Below are 12,193 nucleotides of genomic sequence, written 5' to 3' on the forward strand. Positions count from 1 at the left end.
GGTAGCAGATCTAGCTAATAGAACCTGTATTCTGTGAGTGATGTGGAAGTTGCATCTTATTTTGGCTTTTTTTTTCACCTGGAATTGGACTTAAAGACACTTAACCACTAAGCCACATCCCCAGCTCCCTAATTATATTTTATTAGAGACAGGGTCCCGCTGAGTTGCTTGGACCTTGCTAAGTTGCTGGGGCTGGCTTTGAATTCACATTTCTTCTGCCTCAGTCTCCTGAGCTTCTAGGATTACAGGCACATGCTACCATGCCCCGCCATTTTTTGGCATTTTCTTAGACCTGGTGCCCACCTTGTAAAGTGAGGCAACTACTTGGTGTTCTTCCTTGTCTTTTTTTCTGTAATCATAAAATGTTTTCTCCTTCAGACTGATAAAGTGCATTTTGTTTTGATAACTTGATATTTAATTTAGCTGAGAACTTATTGAACATTTTGTCATAATTCCCTTGTTTCATGAAAATTTGGATGTTCCTAATTTCAATATTTCTGCCTCAAATTATCATTAAGATTTTTTTTAAATCTCTTACTATTTCTCAGCCTTAAATTATTTTAAGTTTTTGTTCATTCTCTTTATTTCACCTACATTGGTTTTTCTGAAAGTCATAATCAGGAATAGTTATAGAACTTCTGGTTTCAAAGTAAGTGGGCCTGTTTGGGAGTTTTTCTGTCTTTTACAGTTAGGTAGTGCTTTATTAATTGTAGTGCTAGAGATAAATTTGTTTGTAAAACAAAACAAAGAGCTTAATTTTTTCCTTCCTTAAATATTTTATGGAGACATCGATATGTTTTTGGAGGTAGTTTTTATTTTTCAGTCTCTTTGGGCTACTAATCTAATTTACTGTCATACTTAATTAGTGTGATAGTCAGAAGAAACTCTTAACTACTGACTGTACCCTAACATTAAGCAATTATTTTTTTTCATCCCTCTACCCTCTGAGATTATCTTCTCAAGTGTCACAAACTGTGTAGAAAATTTAATCAACTTGTGTCTAACACAGGGGTTAACACACTTTCTGAAGAGTCATATGGTAAATATTTTAGGCATTGTGCCATAAGGTTCCTGTCAACAACCTCTAAACAATTTTACTGTAGCTCAGTAACAGCTAATAGACAGTATATAAATGAATGAGCTTGACTGTGTTCCAATAAAATTTATTTAAGGGTGCTGAAATATGAAAGTCTTTTTTGAAGGAAGGGAGAACTGAGGATTGAACCCAGAGGTACTTTGCCATATCCCCAGCTTTTCAAATTTTTTTGGGGGGGCAGGTACTAGGAATTGAACTCTGGGGCACTCAACCACTGAGCCACATCCCCAGTCCTATTTCATATTTTATTTAGAGACAGGGTCTCACTGAGTTGCTTAGCATGTCCCCACCCTGTTGCTAAGGCTGGCTTTGAACTCCTGATCCTCCTGTCTCAGCCTCCCAAGCTACTAGGATTATAGACAGGCACCACTGCACCTCATATGTGAGTCTTGATATGTGTTTTGCACATTTCTCCTCCACTGATTTGTTGTCTAATTTATTTTCCTAAGTGTCTTTTTAAGATGAGATGTTTTATTTTCTTTTTCTTTTTCTTTGAAGTGCTGAGGATTTAACCCAGGGCACTATGCTTGCTAGATAAGCTGTATCACTAAGCTATGAGACATAGTCTTATATTTTGATGAAATCCAATTAATGAATTCTTTCTTTTATGGTTCATGATTCATAAAAGTTTTCTCACAGAATTTTTATATTTTTACCTTTTATTATGTCTGTGATTCATTTGGAGTTAATTTTTTTATGTAGTTGTCCTGTTGCATTTGTGAATTCAGTTGAACATAGGTCAGAAATATTCAAAAGCAGCTGGGCATGTAGCTCAGTGGTAGAGCACTTGCCTAGCATGTGTGAGGCCCTGGGTTCAATGCCCAGCACTGGGGGCTGGGGGAATTTTTTTAAATGAATTAAGTAGGGCTGAGGTTGTGACTCTGTGGTAGTGAGCTCGCCTAGCATGTATGAGACCCTGGGTTCAATCTTCAGTGCTACATAAAAGTAAAGGTATTGTGTCTACCTACAACTAAAAAAAATTTAAAATGAGTTGGGTCTATATTGAATTAGTACAGACTTTTTTCTTGTCATTGTTCCCTAAACAATATAGTGTAACAGCTACTTCTGTAACATTTATATTACATTAAGTATTATAAGTAATCTACAAATGATTTAAAGTTTATAGGAGTAGGAGGATGTGCACAGGTTATGTGCATATTTACCACAACATTATATGTAAGGGACTTGAGCATCCTACCTTTTGGTATCCCTGGGGGTTCTGGAACCAATGCCCTGTAGATATCCAGGGGTAGCTGCGAATTATAAGGTAGTGTTTAGGTTCATTCATTCTTTCATATAAAGATGTCAAGGTGTTTAACATTTTTTAAAAAGACTCAACTTTTTCTATGTTATTATCTTTATTTGTTAATAAATAACAAATTGTGCCTTTATTGAAATCAATTGCTTATGTTTGTTTACTTTGGATTCTACATAGTTTTATTGATCTTTCTCTGTTCTTAGACTGATACCACATTATCTTGATTACTGTAGCTTTACAGTTAAGTCTTCAAATAAGGTAAATCCATTTGAGAGAATTTTAAGAGCTTTGAAATTTGATTTTTAAATTTTGTGTTACTGAATTCTGGGAAGAAGATCCATAATTTTCCTTAGATTCCCAAATTTATCTTTTACTCCCCAAAAACTTAAGATTCACTGCAGTATGAAGTTAATATATCTCTGTCTTGAATTATTTGTTGGTAAGTTTCATGAAAGTTCCAGGTTAAAAAAATGTTTCATCAAAAATTAATTTCCTTATAGGAAATAGATGAGATATTCTAATGGGTTGCTTAAAGTGTCAACCATTTCCTTTTTTTTTTAAACCATATTGTAAAAATACTAACTGTAATCAAGATACATGTTGGGGACTGGATGTAACCTTCAGTGCTGGAGTGCTTGCCTATATGTGAGACCCTGGGTTCAATACCCAGCAGTACAGGAAGAAAAAAAAAGATGTGTAGGGGGAAAGTGAGTAAGTGTATTTATTAAGATGTTTACTCACCAAAGAAAGTCAATGAAAATGTCAATTTGGCTTCGGAAGATAAAAGTTTACAGTAGTAGCTATATTATACTCCATTGTAAGAGTTCATCTGTTTGAAACCTTGTATTATATTCTGTGATTTTCAGAATTAACACTCTTCTTAATCTTAGAGGCATCATTAAACTTGTTATGGTTTTGCTAAGGATAAGTATAAGGAGGTGGTGGTTCATATTTCTACCTTTTATCAGTGGATCATAGGCCCTTCGCCTTGTTAGATATACTGGTGGTAGCTTTTTACTGCTTAGCCTTAGAGCCATTCCTACAATACTTAAGGGTATTTATAGTCATGATTTTCACTTAAGAATTAAAAAACAAAGAATCAGGAAATACATGTATATGAAACCTAAGCCTGGAATAATTGAATTGAACAGGTTCATGTGACCGTTGAAGAGGTAGAAATTATCTAGGCCTTTGTTCATGTTGTAAGAAGTGTTCTAATTTTGTTTTGCCACCTTGCAGATTTTGAAACAGCACTTTCAGGGAAGGAGAAACATTTTGACAGATGGTTTTCAACTGTTGTTAAGTTATTCTGTTTAAAAAAAGATACCCATTTCATTGTAAAACCACTTGGTGTTTAAATTGAGAAATACTCATTTTGGTTTTATGTTCTTGTTGTACATATATAAAATTTTTAAATTAATATCAGACATTTTTCACTCTATTTTTAGAATAAATTAATTAAAATAATTAACTTCACAAAATTAAAGTACTCTTATTTTTCTGATTTTCACAACAGGAGGTAAACATATTTCAGATTTTCCTTTAGAAATCTCTATATTTTTAAAGTCCAGTGACATACTTAGCACAGGTGCCTATTAGTTAAGAACTTTTAGCAGTCCTTATGACTGGCCTGTTATAACTGTTTGAATATTGACTATATCCCACTAATATTATCTTTAAACTGCTTTTGAATTTCACACAAAAGGGCAACATATTGATATATTGGGTAAGCAATCCATGGGAAAGAGGTAAAACCTTTTAATATGGTAGTAGAAAGATTGTATATTAGGGCTTTTAGGGGGGATAATAAACATTATGATTTGTGTTTTGGCATTTTCATAACTGTAGTCACTATTTATTGCACAGTCATCTGAAACTACATTGGTGACTTACATTGAATCATTTCATAGGACACATATTCATGAATTCAGTAAATATCTGAGTACCTGCTATATCCCAGATAGTACTCAGAGTATTTGGAAGTATGTTTGAAAACAAAAGTCTCTACCCTTATCTAGCCACATTCTAGTGCAGTTGTGTGTTAAGGGACTGCAGGGCAGACAAACCATAACATATAAAAAAGAAATTATGTAATATGTTTGAAGGTAATAAATACTATGGAAAAATGAAAGTAAAGCAGGTTGGAATTGGGGGATGTAGATTGCCATTTATAACAGGGAAATCAAGTTAACCCTTAATTGAGAGGTGGCATTTGTCCAAAATTTTCAGAAGATCAGGAAAAAGTTCACAGGTTCTCTTGACAGGAATTTTCCTTCCTAATTCAAGAAATGAGGAGACCAAGGTTACTAGAGTAACTAAAATACTGAAAGGTGAGTAGTAGGAGATAAATTTCCAGTGGGGTGGGGGAATAGCCAAGGGCTATTGTAGAGAGTGACTTTTGTGTTAAAGGGTAGCTAGTTGGTGTTTGCCCATAATCCTAGCAGTTCAGGAGGCCTAGGTAGAAGGATTACAATTTCCAGGCCAACCTGGGCAACTTAGCTAGACCCTGTCTCAAAAAAAAAAAAAAAAAAAAAAGCTGAGTATGTAGCTAGAAGTAGAGTGATAGTGGTTCAATCCCCAGTACCACAAAAAAAGATTTAAAAAAGAAAGGAAAACTGCTCAGGATTTAGCAGCCAGAAATTAGTGACATGATCTCACTACAATTTAACAGGAGTACTGTGGTGTGGTATAGAGAATAGAATGGAACATTGCAGGGTAGAAATGGGCTAGGTTTAGGTGAGAGTGGTTCAGTAGATGTATCAACTGGTCACATTTGGGATGTTTTCAGAGTAGGTCCAGTGGGATTTGTTGATAAATTGAACTTGAGGTGTGCAAGAAAAAGAAGTATCAAGGGTGAAAGAAAAGACAGGTGGAGAATTCAGTTTGGGAGCTGGGTGTGGTGGCACATGCCTGTAATCCCAGTAACTCAGGAAGCTGAGATCAACTGAGGAGGCTAGGATCACAAGTTCAAGGCCAATCCCTGCAACTTAGTGAGACCCTGCACCCCGCAAAAAAAAGAAAAAAAAAGATGGGATGTTCTGGGTTCAATCCCCAATACCACCAGCACCCAAAAAATAAATAAATAAACTGTTTGGAGCTCTCTAAGATGTTGAGTAAGTAGTTGAATATGTGACTCTTGAGTTTTGGAGTGGGGACATGCGGCAGAGTTCACCATACCCATGTCTCATTTTCTTCATGCTACACAACTAGACAGCATTTCTCCCTTGCTTACAGTTAGTTGTCATATGATTGAGTTCTAGCTAGTGGAATGTGAATATAATTGATATGTACCTTTCTAGGTCTGTCTGTACAAATACCCTCCATCCTGTTTTCTTGTGGCTGGCAGGAACAGAGGTGATTACCAGAATACCATAATATGTTGACAGTTATGTGTTATAAATGATAGGTTTTCCACAGCATAGTTTCCAGAATGTGGGGAAAAGGACCATCCTGCTAACCTGTTCCGTCACCTAGTACTATTAGATAACTAAGAAATACACTACATAGTGTTTGAGTTCTTATCATTTTGGGGTGTTATAGCAGTTAGCCTATCCTAAATTAGGAATTTAGATGGTATTTAAAGCTATGAGACTGATGTTTGTCCATCAAGGGGATGAGTATAGAAAGGAAAAAGAAGAGATCCAAAGTTGGAGAAGAGTCAAGAACCTGAGAAGGAGCAGTCAGTGAGGTAGGAAATCAGATGAAGAAAGTTTATTAATAGGGAGTGGTCAAGTGTAAAATTCTGCTCAGAGGCCAATTAAGATAAAAAGTTGAGAATGTATCATGGAGTTAACAAAGTGGCATTTTTCCTGTGGTCTATACAAGAATAAATCTAGGAGTTTTTTTTTTTTTTTTGATTGGAGTTATTTTAAGAACAAAGGGGAAATGAAGATAGGTGCTATATGGATTGGATGTGGTTTGTCCCACACAAGTTCATGTACTTGATCTCCAGTGTGGTGGTGTTGAGGTGATAGAACTTTTAAGAGGTTGGACCTTGGACTGGGTATGTAGCTCAATAGTAGAGTGCTTATCTATTCCTGGGTTCAGTTCCCAGCACCAGGAACAAGCAAAATTAAAACAGATATGGGGCTTCACTGTACGAAATGTATTAATGCTTTCTCAAGAACAGCAAGACTACCCCTCTTTGCCTTGACCCCCTTCTGCATGCTGCCAGTTCCCTTTCTGCTTCTCTGCCATGTTGTGATACAACTAGCTTCCCTTGCCCATACTCATGTTGTTTGAACTTTCCCTACCCACCAGAATTGTTAGTTGAATAACCCTTTTTTATTAGTAATCCAGCATTGGGTAATGGTTATAGGAACACAAAATGGAATAAAACAATGAGTGAAGTAGGGTCAAGAATTTTTTTTTGATGATGATAAAGTAAGGGCATAATGTACCAGAAATGAACCATTAGATAGTAAAACATCGATGATTTCAAGACAAGGTGATTGCTGAAGCGCAGTGTCTCTGAAGAAGCAAGAGAGAAAGGGATTTATTGCACAAGAGGATTTCAGTCCTATTGACTTTCAATAGAATACTTCATGATTACAGGAAATAAGGCAAAGTATGTACTAACAAGTTGTGCTAGGTCAGTAGATAAAGGATGGTTGGAGTCTGATGTGATCTCTTGCAGTTGCTTCAGCCTTTTTCCCTTAAGGAGGTAAGGTTATCAGCCTGGTGTAATAATTTGGAAATATGGTATTTCAAGGTGAGAAATTAGTGTGTTAAAGTTTATTTTAGCAGTGTGAGAGTGAATTGAGTAGTGACAAGTGGTAAAATTGATAAGCAGTATTAAGGTATGAAATATCTGAACAGCATTGTGGATCTCCTGACTTTGGTGTAGGTCCTCAGATGAGAGTTAAATGTAACTTGTCAAGGCAGTTTAACACTTGGTATGAGTAATTCTCATTTTGACTCAAACATTGGACTTACTGCTACTTAAATAACTGAATGCCTTTTCAATACTCTTGGTTAAAATACTTACCACTCAGGTAGAATATGGCAATTTCCTTTTCTAAAACTTTTGTCTTTAATCAGTTTTTCAGTTTGTTCCCAGAATTATATTGATTTATGCAGTACTAAGTTCTTTTGTCCTGTGAAGTTAAGGGATTTTCTTCCCCATTAGGACTGAAAAATCACATACCATAAGATTACTTCAAAGATTGAGGGCTGGGGATTGCCGAAGAAGCAGTTCATGGGCCAGACTTAGTTTGTGAGGCAGTTTCTTCTTGAACTAAAACACTTCTACTTCATCAGTTAATATACTGGAATTGTACTTGATTTCATTTGAAGAGTGGAAAAGGGATTCTAAAATGATAACTGAGGGGTGTGTGTGTGTGTGTGCACATGTGCGTGTGTGTGTGTGTGTTAGAGAAAGCACGTGCGCACAAGTGAGAGTGCACACACGCATGCGTGGACATGCATGAGCATGTGCATATGTGTGATGCTGGAGCCAGACCCCAGTTTCATACGTGCTAGGCATATGCTCTACACTGAAAGCATCCCTAACCCCAAAGATAACACTCTTAATTAAGGTGACAAGTCATGCACCTGGTCGCATATGATTAAGATGGAGAATTACTAAATGCTATAGGAGTTCAGAAATAAAAGACTATTTTGGGCTAATGGGATCTTGATATGAAGTAATCTAGGCAGGTAGAAGAAAGACAAAAGGGTGAAATAGACAGTGGAAATCCTATTTACAAAGCATTAGAGTTTCAAATACATAATTTTTGATTAAGGAATATAACAATCTGATTATAGTTGCAAATTCTATGATGTAAACTTTGAGTAAATTAGATGGGACTGGATGGTGGAAAAGAATGATAAACTGAAAAAAAATGTGCACTTTCTATTGTATACAGTGGGGTAAAATCTTTTGAGGTGTTTTCTTTGTTACCAAGATTGTAGAAGGGGACACTGTCAGCATTTAATGAACAAGATCCAGGGAAAGTCAGCCATCCCAAAATACTCAGTATAGTCTGCACATTTAAAAATTATTCCAAATAACTACATGATTTGCTGGATTTCAATGATGTGGGTGAAAAAATAATTATAATAATATGAGCTTAGAAATTTAACTCTATTTTATGTATAAGGCATTTGTAGAGCACACAAAATTTCACAAAGTCAGATGTTATGTATGTTAGAGGAAGATAAAGTTTTTTTTTTTTTGAAAACTATCAAGAGTTCTTCATCACTTTAGAGGATGTGGGGGGAAAGGTACCTTCATATATTGCTGGTGGGAACTGCAAATTGGTGCAACCACTCTGGAAAGTAGTATGGATATTCCTTAGAAAACTTGGAATGGAACCATTTGACCCAGTTATCCCACTCCTCAATTTATACCCAAAGGACTCAACATGAACATACTACAGTGACACAGCCACATCAGTGTTTATAGCAGCTCAATTTACAATAACTATATTGTGTAACCAACCTAGATTCCCTTCAATAGGTGAATAGATAAGGAAAATGTGGTACATATACACAATGGAATATTACTTGGATATAAAGTATGAAATTATGACATTTGCCAGTAAATGGATGGAATTGGAGACATTATGCTAAATGACATAAGCCAATCCCCATAAATTAAAGGCCAGTTGTTCTCTCTGATGTACAGATGCTGACTCACAGTGGGGGGGTTCATTAGACTGGAAAGGGCAGAGTCAGGGGAAGGGGAATGGGAATGGGTATGAGTAGAATACATTGGACATAACTTTCCTACATTATTATATGAATCCATGACCAGTGTAACTCCACTTCATGTACTCCATGTATATATGATATGTCAAAATACATTCTACAGCTATATATAACTAAAAAGAAAAAAGAGAAGGCCTCCCAAAGGGGAAAAAATACTTCACCTGAGAATAAAACCAAAGGATGAATGTTCTCTCTGCTATATGTATGCTAACATACAATTTGAGAGGGGGAGTATGAGTACAGACATACTTTGGATTAGACAGAGGGGAATGAAGGGAGGGAGGATGGGAATGGGAAAGGTAGTAGAATAAATAAGACATTATTTTCCTGTGTTCATATATAAATATACCCTAGTGCAGCTCCACATCATATACAACCACAAAAATTGGAAGTTATACTCCATGTATGTATGTCAGAATACATACTACTGTCATGTATAACTATAAAGAATAAATAAAAAGTTTTAAAAAAAGAAAATTATGTAATTGATGGCAGCACCACTTGTACAGTGATTGTGACTCAAATATTCTTAATGGCAATATGAATAAGAAATAGAGCAGAAATAGATCCCCAAAATCCTCAGATAATGTAAACATCAGATGAATTTAAAACAATCACTGTTGAGTTTAAAGAATTGAAGACAGGCAGAGAAGAGACTATAAAGAATGACTTCCTAGATTTGGGGAGGAAAAGTAAATTCCAGAAATGAAACTACTGTATACCAAATACATCTAAGTGAAAGACTTAACAGATTGTACTTAGCTGAAGAAAGAATTGATTTGCCTAGAAAGTAAGGCAGAAGAGGCTTACCAGAATACAACCCTCAGGATCAGAAAACTGTAAAATATTGAAGAGAGTTTTAGAGACATGGAAGACAGACCTGACATTTAATCAGAACTCGGGAGGAGGTGAGGAGAAAGAGAGTAGTGCAGAGGTAATACAGATGAATGGGTAAAGAAACTGTGGTATATATTCACAATGGAATATTATTCAGGCATAAATAATAATAATAATATGGCATTTGCATATAAATGGATGGAATTGGAGAATATCATGCTAAGTGAAATGAGCCAATCACAAAAAACCAAAGACCAAATGTTTTCCATGATAAGTGGATGATGATATATAATGGGGGTGGCGAGTGGGGGAGTGAGAGAAGAATGGAGGAACTTTAGATTACATCGAGGAAAATGAAAGGGAAGGGAGGTATGAAAAATGGTGGAATGAGACAGACACCATTAACCTATGCTCACTTAGAATGGGGGCGGAATAGAGGGGTTGGAAATGGAAAAGACAGTAGAATGAATCGGACCTACCATTCCTGTGTTCATATTATTACACGACCAGTGCAACATCAAGTGCAACCACAAAAATGAGAAGCTATACTCCATGTATGTATAAAATGTCACAATACATTCTATTTATTCATATATAAGTAAAAAGAACAAATAAAATATTTTTTAAAAAGAAGTGCATCAAATTTCTAACCATATAAATCATAAGAAATCTGTACCCAGACAAATCATAGTAAAACCACACGAACCCTAAAAGAAGGGAAAAAAATCTTAGGAGCAGCCTGAAACAAAGATTGCCTTCAAAGGAGAAACTATGGACTGACAGCCAACTTTTCAACAAAAACTGATACGTTCTCAAAATAATTGTGAATTGAAAGAAAATACATTAGGTGGAAAGGTTTCAGATAAAAGTCTGAAATGCAAAACGGTGTAAAGAGCAGAGTGTGACAAATATGAGACGTACTGAAATAAACTAACTCTGTAAAATATTGGTAAGGCCTTAAAGTATGACACAAGAAGTATTGAGGCCTTTATGTTGTCTGGGAGATATATATATGTCCATTGTAACTATTAAGGCAAGAAAAAGAAGCTTAGAAAACAAAAGGATTGGGAGGACCTGCAGGGAGTCCCCCTGGCTGGCCGCTGCCGCAGAGTGGGCCCTCTGCCCTGCTGCCTGTCAGGGAGGAGGGTGCCAAGGAGCAAGGAGGGTAGCTGCGGGAGGTGGAGGGAGCAGCGGCAGGTGCGGTGGGCCAAGATGGATTTCCAGCAGCTGCCCCACTGCGGAGAAATGGTGCTCCAACATGCCCTTCGAGCTCATCGCCACCAAGGAGACCTAGCGCAGGATGGATTTCTACGCCGACCCTGGCATTTCCTTCTATGTGCTGTGTCTGGACAACAACTGCAGCAACAATTTTCATGTGTGGAGCTAGAGCAAGGACTGCCTGCCTTTCTTGCAGCTAGCACAGGATTACATCTCCTCCTGCTGCAAGAAGATGCTCCATGAAGTCTTGGAAAAAGTCTTCAAGTCCTTCAGACCTTTACTGGGTCTTCCGAATGCAGATGATGATGCATTTGGAGAGTACAGTGAAGATGTGGAGGAGTAGGAGCCATAGGCGGACCACCCCCAAATGGGGTTCAGTCAGCAGTAAACCTCCAAGGGCACCCTCTGGAAAAGGAGAGTGATCCCACTGTACCCTAGGTGGGGTCCTGTGCACCTGGGTTAGCACTTTGCATTAGCACTTCAAAACAGGACGTCTAGTACCCAGCATCCAAATTAAAATGAAATACCTTTTTAATGACCACACAATATCTGTGATGAGCTTTGCTTGGAAGTGACCTGAATTTCAGTCCTGCTTCAGTGGGGTTTCTATGGAGTTGTCTTGGTAGCCTTTGCCACTTTGAATTTAGAGTCTCTTGTGGCTGCCTATTTTTTCTTGAGTTTATGTTGGAAAATTCATTCACTGACTGGAATGTAGAGAACTCTGAATATATTAAGGATGTGTTTTGAGTCCTCAAAGGTGACCTGGCTAAGGAGCAGCATGGCAGAGAAGCAATGCAGTCTGCACTTTTTATGTATCTTTTAAGTGTCAGTAAGTGAAAGGTTTTGCTTATAAAGCATGAGTTTAAATATCTCGTCGTTAAACTGCACAAGTGCAAATACAAAGGCAGAAAAGGATGCTCACTTAACTTTGGATTAAGAGGGTAAGAGAGGCAGAGAAGCCTGGAGAGTGTTGCCATCACTGATCTGGTTACCTGGTATGTAGCAGCTAGTTCCTGGTTAGATGTAAATGTTACTTGCTTGTTCAGTTGTTTTAAAACATACTAATTCCAAAG

General features: G+C 36.9%; 1 pseudogene; it reads left to right on the forward strand.

The window, feature by feature from the left end:
* The first annotated feature begins 11,114 nt into the window (after positions 1–11,114).
* LOC124973051 (maturin-like) lies at positions 11,115–11,508 on the forward strand (annotated as a pseudogene).
* Positions 11,509–12,193: the final 685 nt, after the last annotated feature.

The sequence above is a fragment of the Sciurus carolinensis genome (assembly GCF_902686445.1).
Source record: "Sciurus carolinensis chromosome 14 unlocalized genomic scaffold, mSciCar1.2 SUPER_4_x, whole genome shotgun sequence".
NCBI lineage: Eukaryota > Metazoa > Chordata > Mammalia > Rodentia > Sciuridae > Sciurus > Sciurus carolinensis.